This window comes from Triturus cristatus, chromosome 9 (genome assembly GCF_964204655.1).
Source record: "Triturus cristatus chromosome 9, aTriCri1.1, whole genome shotgun sequence".
Classification (NCBI taxonomy): domain Eukaryota; kingdom Metazoa; phylum Chordata; class Amphibia; order Caudata; family Salamandridae; genus Triturus; species Triturus cristatus.
Genome location: NC_140592.1, coordinates 864,757,314 through 864,769,818, shown reverse-complemented (window position 1 = coordinate 864,769,818; position 12,505 = coordinate 864,757,314). Strand labels below are relative to the sequence as shown.

The following is a 12,505-nucleotide window of genomic DNA, read 5'->3' as shown; positions in this document are numbered from 1 at the left end:
ACCATGAAGGACGTTTGTTTATCCCCTCCTCTGAAACCCGTTCCCTAGTATTGAAATGGTGTCATACATTACCTTTGGCCGCACATCATGGAAGTGACAAGGCTCGCCAAACGTGTCAACGGTGGTTCTGGTGGAAAGAAATGCACCATGACATCGTTGAATTTTGCAAAGCTTGTTCCACCTGTGCACGGCAGAAATCCATGCATTGTGCTCCAGCCGGCCTGTTACGTCCTTTACCTGTCCCTGAGTGTCCCTGGTCCACTATCAGTATGGATTTTATCACAGATCTACCTCCAAGTAGAGGGTATACTACAATCTTGGTGGTAGTTGATATGCTATCCAAAATGGCCCATTTTATTCCTCTCAAAGGACTTCCCCGAGCCACTGACCTAACTGACATCTTCATAGACAATGTAGTGAAGTTACATGGGTTACCCTCGGTCATCGTGTCAGACAGAGGAGCTCAATGTATCTCTAAATTCCGGCAAGGATTCTGTAAAACACTTCATATAGATCACAGGCTCTCATCAGCTTACCATCCGCAAACAGATGGAAAAACAGAGAGGACAAAACAAACTCTCGAACAGTTTTTAAGATGTTTATTGAGTACTGTAACCAGTGAATGGAGTAAAGCCCTTCCTTTAGCCGAGTTCGCCTACAATAATGCCACACATTCCGCTTCAAAACTTTCCCCTTTCTTTTTTGTGACAGGGCAACACCCAAAGTTTCTCCCTTCACATTTCCCTCCTGAAATGCTAAACATACCTGCAGTACATGAACATCACAAGACCCTTAAATCCATATGGGAACAAGCCACAAGAGAATTACTAGCAACCAAACAACGCATGAAAGCACAGGCGGATAAACATAGACGCCCCGCTCCTGTCTACTCTGAGGGAGATCAAGTATGGTTATCCACGAAAAATCTCCGATTAACAGGGCCACGTAAATTCTGGCCAAGATATATAGGACCTTTTCCCATAAGCCAGATAATTAATCCGGTAGCCATGAAACTCGACCTCCCGAAAGACATGCACATACATCCTGTTTTTCATATTTCTCTTCTCAAACCCTTCATCCCTCCTTCCAGTCCAGAACCTCCACCCCCTCCCATCCCTGTGAATGGGGAACTAGAGTTTGAAGTCAGGCGCATCGTTGATTCTTGAAGACATCGAGGAAGGATACAATACCTAATAGATTGGGTGGGGTATTCTCCCGAAGATAGAACATGGGAACCAGCTGAGAATGTACATGCCCCAGTCTTAGTCAGGAGATTCCACGCATTAAATCCCTCCAAACCCAGACCTGTGATTAGACCGTTAGGGGGGAGAACTGTCAGAAGTCGAGGTTCTTGTACCCTTTATATCTACACTTAACGGACGAAACTACCGATCCCAGAATTCCTTGTAAGACAGAGTGCGTTGTATGCCTTCCCATGCTGCAGTGCGAGAGGTCAGGTGACTGCTATCGGCATATAGGCGGCCTGTTCCTATTCACGAGTGCTTGGCCTTGCTTCCCTGTATGAGGACCACGCCCCCCTGTTCCGTGTCTGGACCCTTCCCGTAATGGCTGCGCGTCATTTTTCTGGCTGACTTGATTTAGCGGAACCAAGTCGTAGGAATGTGAAGACTCTACCTGTGTTGATTGTCTGGTGAGACCGGAGTTCCTTGGATCCATACTTTGCCTCTCTCACGGACAACGCTCTCCCGGAGTACTTTTGCCGACAGCGTGGAGAAGCGCTGGTGAACGTCTCGTGCTACTTTGTATCACGCCAACTCCCGAACGCGCTGGAAATGCGCTAAGTGATCTGCCTCGGGTTGCCAGCGCAGGTAAGCGCTATCGAACTCCACAATACTGGAAAGCGGTTAATCTGGTGTATAGAGACTCGTGCTATAACGAAGTACTGCTGTGCCTATTATTGTGATCCCGCCTCTTTATATAAACATTTGTATCCGGAGTTGAGGACCCCAGAGCAGCGTCTCTGCCAAGTGTTCTATTTTCTTTTCTTTTGATCAAAGACTGTGCAGCATAACAGCGGCTAAAAGAAAAGACTGTGGTTACTATTGAATGGAGAACCCTTAAGACAGCGCATTGTAAGACGCTGTGTTCATACTTCATTAGGTGGGAAGGATATTTCCATAAAAACTCTCATCTTGGTTTTGGTCTGCCCTCCTCCCACGGGATACACGGAGAGGTGCAGATTCCTTTATTTTGGATTAAGCCCTCATTTCCTTTCAAGTGAAGAGACCTGCTATCCGCTTTCTACAGTTCTTGGATGTGAGTATTTGGTAGGCATAGAATGTAAAGAAGGCATTGGTATATTTAACAAGGGGATAGGATATGACTTCTGTGTTGTTTTATGTCTCCTTGTAGGAACCCTGCTGCCCTTTACCTGACTCATTGGTAGAAGACCTAGTGGTCCTTTCGGGTCTCTTCGCTCTCTGGGGGTCTACATCTTCCTGTAGTGTGTTTCTATACATACAGGGGATTGGACTCTGGGAGAGCGAAAGACACTATCTTCGCTCCCGTGGATATTGGACTCTCTGTCATTGGAACAAGAACCGGACAATTGGTACATAGAATGTTGAGGATGGCTGGAACTGTGAACTGTGGAAAGAATGCCTGCGTTCAGCTGCGCGGGATTACAAATCAAGTGGAGCTCCTTGGCAGGTGCCTCCTGAGATGGTTCTGTTGTTGATACTTAAATAAAAGAAGACTTTAAGCTTACCTTTGTCAGACTTTTTTCATACGTCCAGCACCACACATGGCCAGCCACCGATACTGCAACACCCTTCCATTGAAGATAATGGAGACAGGAACTTAAAATAGAATCCGATAGGAAATAATTTTACTTAAAATAATTTATTTTGACTTATTAAAAATATATCTACATTAAATTGAATATTAAATATATATATTGGTAGGAAAGAAACACACACTTAGGACTAGAATTTAATTGATTTATTTTTCCAACACCAGTAAATGCAGAGCGTTTGGCCCTCCTGGCCTTGATCATGCATAACAGTTTGTGCAAAGAACTCAGCATATGTCATACATAATCATGAACAAGGACATAGGACTGCAGTGAAGGGTATTTTTTTTTACATTCACAAGTGTGTGGGCCATCTTGTAGTGATTTGTACCACATAGGAAGTGCATATGCAATTTATCAATCTCATAAAAGCAAATGCAGGTAAGGAATGCAAAGGAACAATAAACATAAAGTATGCATCTTCATCCTAGTTGTTCAGTGAATCAGAATAAAGAAAAACAAATCAATGATAACAAATAAATCTTCCTCTAACTGAACTCACTAGCACCATAGTATCAAAATAATATCCTAGGCATTCATTTACTAATTACGACCCATGAATGCACTAACAATAGTTTAAATATCGGCCCAGTTGGCTAATGGGAATGGGAGAAAGCAATTACCAAAGCGGTAGCCATTTTGAAATGTACCATATGCCATGTACAATCAATCAAGGGTAGTTCAAGCCTATAGAATTGCATAGGAATACAATGGCTGTAAACTGCATACAAAAAACATTTTAAAGTGCATCCATAGGTCAAATCATTCAATTATCCACCATGTGGGACCACACCATCAAGACGTCGGGATTCATTTCAATCAAAGTTTACCAGAGTTTAGTTCGAATGACTTGCCAAAGGCTGAGCACAGGTCCATAAATAACATTGCTCATTCACCAGAGTCCAGTTTTCAGCAAAGCAATACAAATGAACAGACTGATCAATTGTCAATGAGCTTCATTGAAACCATCCTGAAGAACAGAAATAGCAGCAGTGTCCTAAGACTAGACGAAACAAATGATTTAAAAAGAAATTCGAAAACCAACTTCGATGTAACTTCCAGTAATTACATAGGGCGATCATCCAAGGTACTGTGGGAATTCTCAGATTTAAAGATATCTATTATAAGAAATGAATGCCCCGTATAAACTGTAGCATTGTAAAGGGAAGTGCCATGACCCAACAAAAACCAGAATGAGGCTGGAAGCATAGGATCGAGCATTGTAAGTGAACATCAAGTGTAGTTGAAAAAAGTCCAGTATCTGAGAACTGGATGCTTTGGAAGACCGGACAGTGGTGGCTGAGTTTGAGACACAAGGGCAGGGTCTTCCAGATCAGACAGAAGTAACAGGCCAATCAGAGTAATGGAAAGAGTGCCATCAAGGACAATTTAAGATGCATACAAACAGGAACAAGATGCCTTGCACATGCGTGGTTGTATGGCTGTCATTCATTCTGTTTCTACAACGTTATTTTGCTTTCCCTGCCTCTTGTGTTTTCCTCCTCTATTCAATGCTTACCTCGTGGTCGTCTCCTGTGCTGTTCGCGTTGGATCCCTTGCAGTATATTTCCATCAGAAGCAATGTTCCTGATTACAGCATTGCCTGGTGCTTCCATGATCGCTGAAGGTTACTGGGTACTTCCTGTGGGTAGACGTCACCTGCTTTACAAGTCGGAGGATCAGCCATTTTCACAGTTCTACCTTTGCGAGTATTACCACAGCTGCTATCCCTCCCTATGTAATTGGTGAGTGTCATTCTAACACATCTCAGAGATGAATCAAAGTCTTTGAGTGGGTTCTCTTGGTGTCCTCCCTACCCCCCTTCCCCCTCATGAGATCTTATTCGCTTGAGTTAATACATTTTTTAGCCCCTCGATCTCTTTGGATCAGGCTTCTTAAACGAGTAGCTCTTGAGCTACCGGTAGCTCTCCAGCTACCTGCAAATAGCTCGCCTGTGTGAAGCCCAGCATACTAAAGTAGAAGCTTTTGCTTGGTTGACTTCATACATCTATCCCAAATATGAAATTCATATGTTTGAGACAGAAATTTGCCAAACTCATATGCTTAGCTCGGTGGTTCCCAAACTCTGCGAGGTGGCTCCCTGGATAGCTGTCAAAACTAGCCTGGGGAGCCGCGCACCAAGCGCTTTAATGCATTTAATGTTGAAGGGGTTGTTGGCTTCAGTTAAACTAATTAGACTTAAACATATAATGTAGATGATTTGTAAGTGACATGCCTAAAGCTGTAAATGTAGTGCTTAATTTTTTTTTTTTTTTTTTTTTTTTTTTTTGAAAAACCTTTATTGACGTTTCAATCATTTACACGTATGGGCCTACAACCCCCCGGGGCCGGCCGCTAAGCAATCAGAACAATAAAAGCACGTGTAAACACAGGCGGCACCTCGGAGAGCAAAGTCTACAATACAGTAAAGTCCGGCCAATGAGCCGCTCAGGTAGGACACCAGGAGAGAAAAGGTTTTTCATTTTATAATAAAACAAAACAGTAGGATCAGGTGCCAAACAGTTTCCCAACAGCGATAAGGGCTAGGATAAGAGACGCAAGCAGCTAGCAGCAATACATTGAATCAATGGCGCAGACACGGGAAGGTACGGATAGGGAGAAATATCAAAGATAGTTGCGCCTACGGGTCCCCGTACCTAAAGCCCAGCGAACCCCCCGGAAACTGTGGCACACATTAAGAGCAAGCGATTCACGATAAGAGAGGTGTACCGCGCTGATCCCAGAAAAACAAGCAAAAAGAAACAGAGAAGAAAAAGGAGGCCATGGAAAAAGAGATAAAGACTAAAGAGTCCCCTCCCCCATCCCCCCACCCTGCACCTCTGCGAATGAGTATGGCCCCACCCCCCAGCAGTGTGCCTGTCGCCCTGGAACTAGACCCGAAATATAGAAGAGACAGGGAAAAAAGGAGTAAGAAAGAGCCCCCCCAGACGGGGGGGCGGAAGAAATGTAATAAAACTGGAGGAGGGCCTTCAAAACATACCCCCGGCTTCTCCCTCCCGCACGGTGAAGTCTCCCCACGGCAAACAATTAGCAGCACCAAGTTGATCATATCAAAAAAAGGAGGGGGGGAGTGGGGAGCATTATGCACCAACTATGCGAATAACCATGAGAGCACGCAACCATGAGTCCGCCTGTCTACTAGGTGACCACTCCCGAAGGATCAGCCTCAGCCTTGACCGCTCTTTGCAATTCTGCCCATGCCTGCCCCTCGACCCAGCACCATGTCCGATGTCCCAAGGTACAGGAGTGTCCAAAAACAGTCGGGAAGCGACGCACACAGGTGGGGTGGAAGTCTCTGAGCATCAGCACGGACCGCTTCATGGGGGGGCGTCTTTTCCAGTGCTGCCCCAGGATTTACACTGCACACAAGGTCCAGACAGGCTGAAGCAGTCGAATGAGACACACGCTGCCGGAATCGTCCCTGGGCCGCCAGAGACCGCGCACGGGACAAGGCCTCCATCTTCCGCTCAGGTCCAATACCTCCGGAGCAGATCAAGCCCACAGTTAGCCGACCACACGGTAGCATACTGTCCGGAGTGTCCGGCTGTACACTAATCGCGGGGGGGGCCGCAACATCTTCCTCCTGTGTGCAGTGTGGAAAGCCACTGTGTACTGGTGGACCAGCATGCCGCCACTGTCCCAACGCTGATACCACACCATCTAGCTTCCTCCCCAGGACCCCGGCGCCATGAGCCAAGGAGTAATGAAGGGCACCAAGGGCCTCCAGGAGGTCGCCGTACCCCAGGGCAGCTCTCTCCGATCGCTCTGCCACACTCCCGACCGTCACACACCCCCAGTCCCGCTGCGTCCCAGCGGACAGGATGGTAGGCTGCATAGTGACAAAATGGCCGCTGGGAAGGCCCGACTCGTATTGGGGCCAGGACCCCGGGACCAACGCCTCAAGGTCCACGTCGCTGAAGACAAGGATCCTGGGGGAGGAACAGATGCAACCGTTGCGCGGTCACGGGCACTAGTCGTCTCCGCCACGGACCAGCTCCCGCAAAAAGCCGGGAGCAGCCCGCAAGGATCAGGGCGAACCAGGGACGGCGTCCGGGCAGCTCACAGTCAAAGGCAGGGGCAAACACCACAGAATCCGAGAATCGCACACCCGGGCATGTCCTCGGTCCGCAGCGCTCAGCAGGGGGGGAGCGACCACAGCAAAATGCAGGCCGAGGGGAGCAACACTCCGGCGGACCGACTCCACCCAGTCACCACAGGCCGCTGTTGTTAAACTGCCGCCCAGCCAAGGCGTCCACTCGAGGTCCCGGCTTCGGGACCGCACGGGCCGCAAAGTTCAATCGCTGATTTCTCCGGCGGTACTGCAGTCAGAAACCTCAGGATCACACGATCGGTTGCCACTTTCGTTTACAAACACGATCGCGTAGCGCAGAATAAGGATCTCATGCAGGATATCCGTGCGGGATGCGGAGGTTCACGGAGCCGGGAATCTACGCTGCCGTCCCGGTCGCCATCTTGGCTCCTCCTCCATGTAGTGCTTAATTGATGGCATCTCGAGGGAGATGACCTCCATATTTCACTGGATCCCCACATTCCAACACTCCCAAAGTAAGCAGAAGATGCCTGATTAATTTTGTAAGATTCGCTAATAGTTTTGTTTTTTTCCAAATGCATTTTACACCAATGCAAGTTATCAGGAAAGTACAGTTGTCCTTTCTATTAAACACACTAAGTATTATTAAGTATTGGCATAAGTACTTGAATCATTGATACTTCCAGTACACAATTCTTTCAGTACACAAACATTTCCAGACAGGCCTGCTCTCTTCTTGAGCACAGAGAAGTAAAACACCATATACGGAATAATGCCAACATTTGAAAGCAAGAACGGGGACCTTAAAAAAAAATCTGAGGAATTTATTTTACTTGCAATAATTTAGGGGCAATTTTAGGGAGGGGGCAGAAAAAATAAAGTAGTATGGGGTTTAAAAAATCATGAGTCACCCTGCTGAGACAGGTGTTTTTGGCACGTATGACATGGGTGGAAATGGAAGTGCATGCAAATATTCTTTTATCGCAGAAACACTTTGGCAATGGGGCCTACAAGCACAGTGGTGCTATCTAGCACTGTAAGTGGGATAAAAATGTTGAAGAGTGTACTCTAAAAAAGGCATGGGCAAAGAGTGTAACTAGGAATATTTTGTTACAGTTGCCGCCTTAATAATACGAAATACCCAGCGTATATGATTATAATAACTTCATCTGCTTCATCCCAATTATTTTCAGGGAGAAAAATGCAAGTACTCCCGAGGCCGGGTTTACATCCCCTCCCCCCACCCTCCAAAAAAAGTAACAGTGGGGAGCCACAGGCAATGGCCAGTGAGTCAAGGGAGACGTGGGTCGAAAATGTTTGGGAACCACTGGCTTAGCTGATGTTTGTAGACAAATTTCTGAATTTCCACAATATAGGGAAACTCATATTTGAATATTAAATTATGAGGCATTGGGGAGGCATTCCTTAAATTATAACCTTGTTGCTAGGGGCAGTGCAGCTTTGGCTGTCACAAATTATCCTGATGCTTTCCAAACTGATAACACCATTTTCACATTACTGTTGCCAACTGTGCTTGATACACTGAGGCAGTCACTGCTGGTAATCTTGGATGGTATGGCCATTATTGTAATCTTGCCTGAAGTGTTTACTGTTAATTCACAAAAAATATTGGTAGCTCAATATGATTTTCATTTAACATAAGTAGCTCTTATTACAGAAAAGGTTGTAGACCCCGGATGCATACTAGCAGATGTGTATCAGGGCCCAAAGTTAAGACCTCCCTAAGGATCCCCACACATGATGACATGAAGCTGGAAGAGAAGAGCATATTTTAAGACCTGCCTTTGTAAAAATCGACTGGAAGAAAATTAGATTAGAAGATCAGAAACAATTGCTTTATTTCTTTTCTTTCCTGACAAAGTGAAGGAAATTTCAATGATTTAATAAAAAGGGTACCGACTTCCCTGTATCTCTTGCCACACCCACTGCCTTTTCCACTGTCGATAGATCTGGCAGATTTGCACTCTGATGCAAAGTTCCCACTTCACATTGGACCAGAAGCATCAGCATACATAGTCCTCTCAACACAAGAAAGATCACTTGCAATGATGTGCCAACATTGCTGGAGATGTTTATCAACCCCAATGTGGAGACAAAATTCAAGAGATTCTGCACAATATGCATTTCTTGCTACTAGACAATTGAATTACAACTGTGGTAACACTTTAACGATACCAGGCAAATGTTTTGTGCCCTTTAACAATGATGCGCATCAGTGTATATATTCCACTGTAGAATTCCCTGTTATACTCACATTTGTAATCTTTCAACAGATGATAGGAGCTGACACCACTGACCTATGACACTGTCCAAGCCCCTTGCTTTGTCCTACTTCCACTACCCTGAGATTCATATCCCCTTGGTGTATGTACAGGATACTGCGTACTGAATTTCGAATTACAAGAATATTAACAAGCATTGGCATAGCCAATAGGTCTCGCCTTTGGGACCTTATAAGTGTTTAGCCATGCAACAGTTGCATAACTAAATACTTATAAGGTCCCAAAAGCGAGACTTATTGGCTATGCCAAGGGGCCGTGCGGCCGTGTAAGTGAAAGTGATCGCGATCAAACATCAAAGTGAAAGTAATCGCGGCGTGCGTGCCTGCGCACATGCACTGCAGCTCTAGGCTGGCCTGGTAGCACTTTTTGGAGCCCTCTCAATAAGTCTCGCCAGACCAGCGCATGCGCTGGGTCAGGCGAGACCTAAAAATATTGACCGGTAAGTATATGTTATCTTCATGTTATCTATTCTGACTTGTCGAATATTCTTGTAACTCAGTTAAAACAAAATATATATATGTTTTCACCAAAGTGTCCAAAGCAACGAGAGTGCACTCGACATCAGAAGAACCTCACGGTTTATTAACAAGGAAAGCAAGCTCCAGTGTCTGTGTCAAAGTTCTCATCCGACGAGTTTCGAGGCTGTGTGCCTCTTAGTCATGGATTCCCTTCTTTTCGACACCAGCAGATGGCTCCGATACCAGCTTGCTCATTTACATACCCCTTGTGGGCCTCACGTGATTTCCTCAATGCAGGCTGGGACTTGTGGTTCCAATGGGAGTTACATTTCTCACCCTCCAGTGGGCTCTGCTGCATGTAGAAATATTAAAAGGATTTATTATCCTCTAGTAGGCCACGACACTGAATCGGAGCCATCTGCTGGTGTTGAAAAGAAGGGAATGTCGAGTGCACTCTCGTTGCTTAAGGCACTTTGGTGAGAAAAAGAAAATATATATATATATATATATATATATACACACACACACACACTGCCACCAATATATATCCTCTGCAAGGCATGAAGTTTGACCATTGTTGCCTTAAATCAGTGTTTATGTAACTGCTTATCATAATTTCTTAGGTTTATCAGCGATATTGTTGCTCCGGTTGAATCAAAGTCTTACGTTTCATCATCCGTTGTAGAGGTGAAATTGGTGGAATCTTTTTTTTGCACTTTAATGCTGGAAAGACTGTCATAGTGTCATTTGCCACATATTCTTCTCTGGTTGCTTCAACTCTGTGTCTCTGGTGAATGGCAGGAGAAAATATGTATCATCCAATTGCGAGCGTTAGTTTCCGTGGGTGTTCCACATGTTTCACACCCATTGCATGGGTATGATTTCAGGTTTATTTATAGAACGGAGAAGTTAAGAACAAAGGTAGCTTGGGGCATTGCACTGAAGCCATACATATAACAACATCTATGACATTACACCATCAAAGACAAGGCTAGAAGAGCTGATTGACTGCAAGCTCACTTGAGGACATGAGAAGTTGGCAAACTGCACAAATGTACAGACTCATAGGAACGTGTGAGTTACCATCAGAGGATGCACACCTCGGGATGTGCTTCTGTGCATTTTGTTCAAATATAGGGTCTATATGTGTGCAGCTTGTTACAATGAGTGAAAACCTTTTTTTTCCACAGAGGAACGCCAACCTACAATTGCCCACCCCAATGGCTTGCTTTTACTTGTGCCATTTTGGATTTGGCCCAAATCAATAAAAATGCACCATAGACAGGGGTCATACTTTTCACTCTACACTACATAGTCCCAATGTTTGTCAGTACTCATGCACTGCAAGAAAACTGTGACACAGTGTTTGTGTGCCACTCTTGCACAGGAGTAAAAATAATATCCTAAAGAAATCCTGAGGAGAAACCTTAAATGTCCATCCTTTGCTGCACAGAACAGAAGCCTACAATAATAGTCCTTGATTAATTGACCATATGAGGTCAAATCACAAAACATTTCTAACTGGCGCTATTTCATGTCCTCTGTAGTAAGTAAAGGCACTACTTGCTCTAAACACCTTTCACCATTGCATTATGAAAACAGGATTCTGGGTGAGGTAATATCTTACAAGAATTTTGTGTACATTTGTTATGTGGCTTTTTGTCACTGTGTTGATCAGTTGTGTTTTTGTGCTGTTGTGTATGTGTGGTGAATTGCTGCAATGTGATTTTGTTGTGTTGTACTGAGGTTACTGTAGTGTGTTCTGGTTTGACTTTTTTTGGGACGGGCTCTGTTTATGTTTTAATTCTGTTGTTATGTTACTGCAAGTTATTCCATTATGTTCAGTTGTTTACTGTAGACAAGTTGACATAAGCTGCTATAGTTCCAGCAGCCAAAAGCAGGACGCTTTGAACTTTCCTAAAACAAGCAACCATTTTCAACGAAATGTGGTGGCAAAACAGCGCTGCTTCAGCTCTTTGGCTAATTAGGTCACAATTAAGCAAAAAACAGTGGCAGGGACTGTCTTCACCTAGCCCTCCGAATGCTCACTTATGTGATACGACCCATGGTGTGGTTGAAGGTCAGGAACAAGAAGGATCCCACCTGCACCTGCTTTGCCGCATATTCGTTAGGGACAGCGTCAGACTAACCTATAGGGGAAGCAGACAAGCTGGTCTGACAGGTCAGTGTGGGCGGTTTTTTTTTGCCTGTTTGTTGGCCTGTTTTATGGTTTGCTGGGCCGGTTTTTACAGTTGATTTCTCTGATAAATCCACAAACTCTGCCTGCGGCAAGCTCACATCCAAGCAGTCTTACATACCTTGCAAAACACCTATACAGCATGTCTTGACGAGTTCAAAACTGCCAAAATTTTAAAGACGTGGGCCACTTTTTCACCTATCTAATTCACTAATGGGCCACTTTTATATTGATGCCCGGGTCTATTTTCTGTCCCAGTCTGACCCTGGTTTGGGAGCGGGCCGCTGAACATCACACAACCGTCCCTCTAAGAGACCTGAAATGAATGGAAACACCATCCTTAGTAAATTGAGGACTTGCGCATAGTGCCACACATGAAGCGAAGTAGAACCTGCAGGCCCCAGGGCAAGCTAGGATTGCGAAGAATGTTCTTTTACTGTGACAGATGGCAGTTTTTAAATAACAACAACCTTCTCTGCCTCTTATGTTATTGCACTTCAGTCAATCAATCAGTATTTGTTAAGCGCGACTACTCACCCGTGAGGGTCTCAAGGCGCTGACTTGTCTCACTTCCTGACATTAATAAAGGTCTCATCTCTCTTGTCGCCATTTGTCGGGACATTGACTAGAATAGTGCGTCACCCGACTTCACCTGACGTTTGC

The 12,505-nt window shown here is 45.0% G+C and overlaps 1 protein-coding gene across 1 annotated transcript in view; it reads right to left on the bottom strand.

The window, feature by feature from the left end:
• Positions 1 to 12,505, bottom strand: part of LOC146798978 (uncharacterized) — a 207,627-nt gene that overhangs the window by 47,927 nt on the left and 147,195 nt on the right. Inside the window, exon 4 of the mRNA XM_085626353.1 lies at positions 2,729 to 2,819. The gene's annotated coding sequence lies outside the window, so the exon portion shown is untranslated. The remainder of the gene's footprint in view (positions 1 to 2,728; positions 2,820 to 12,505) is intronic.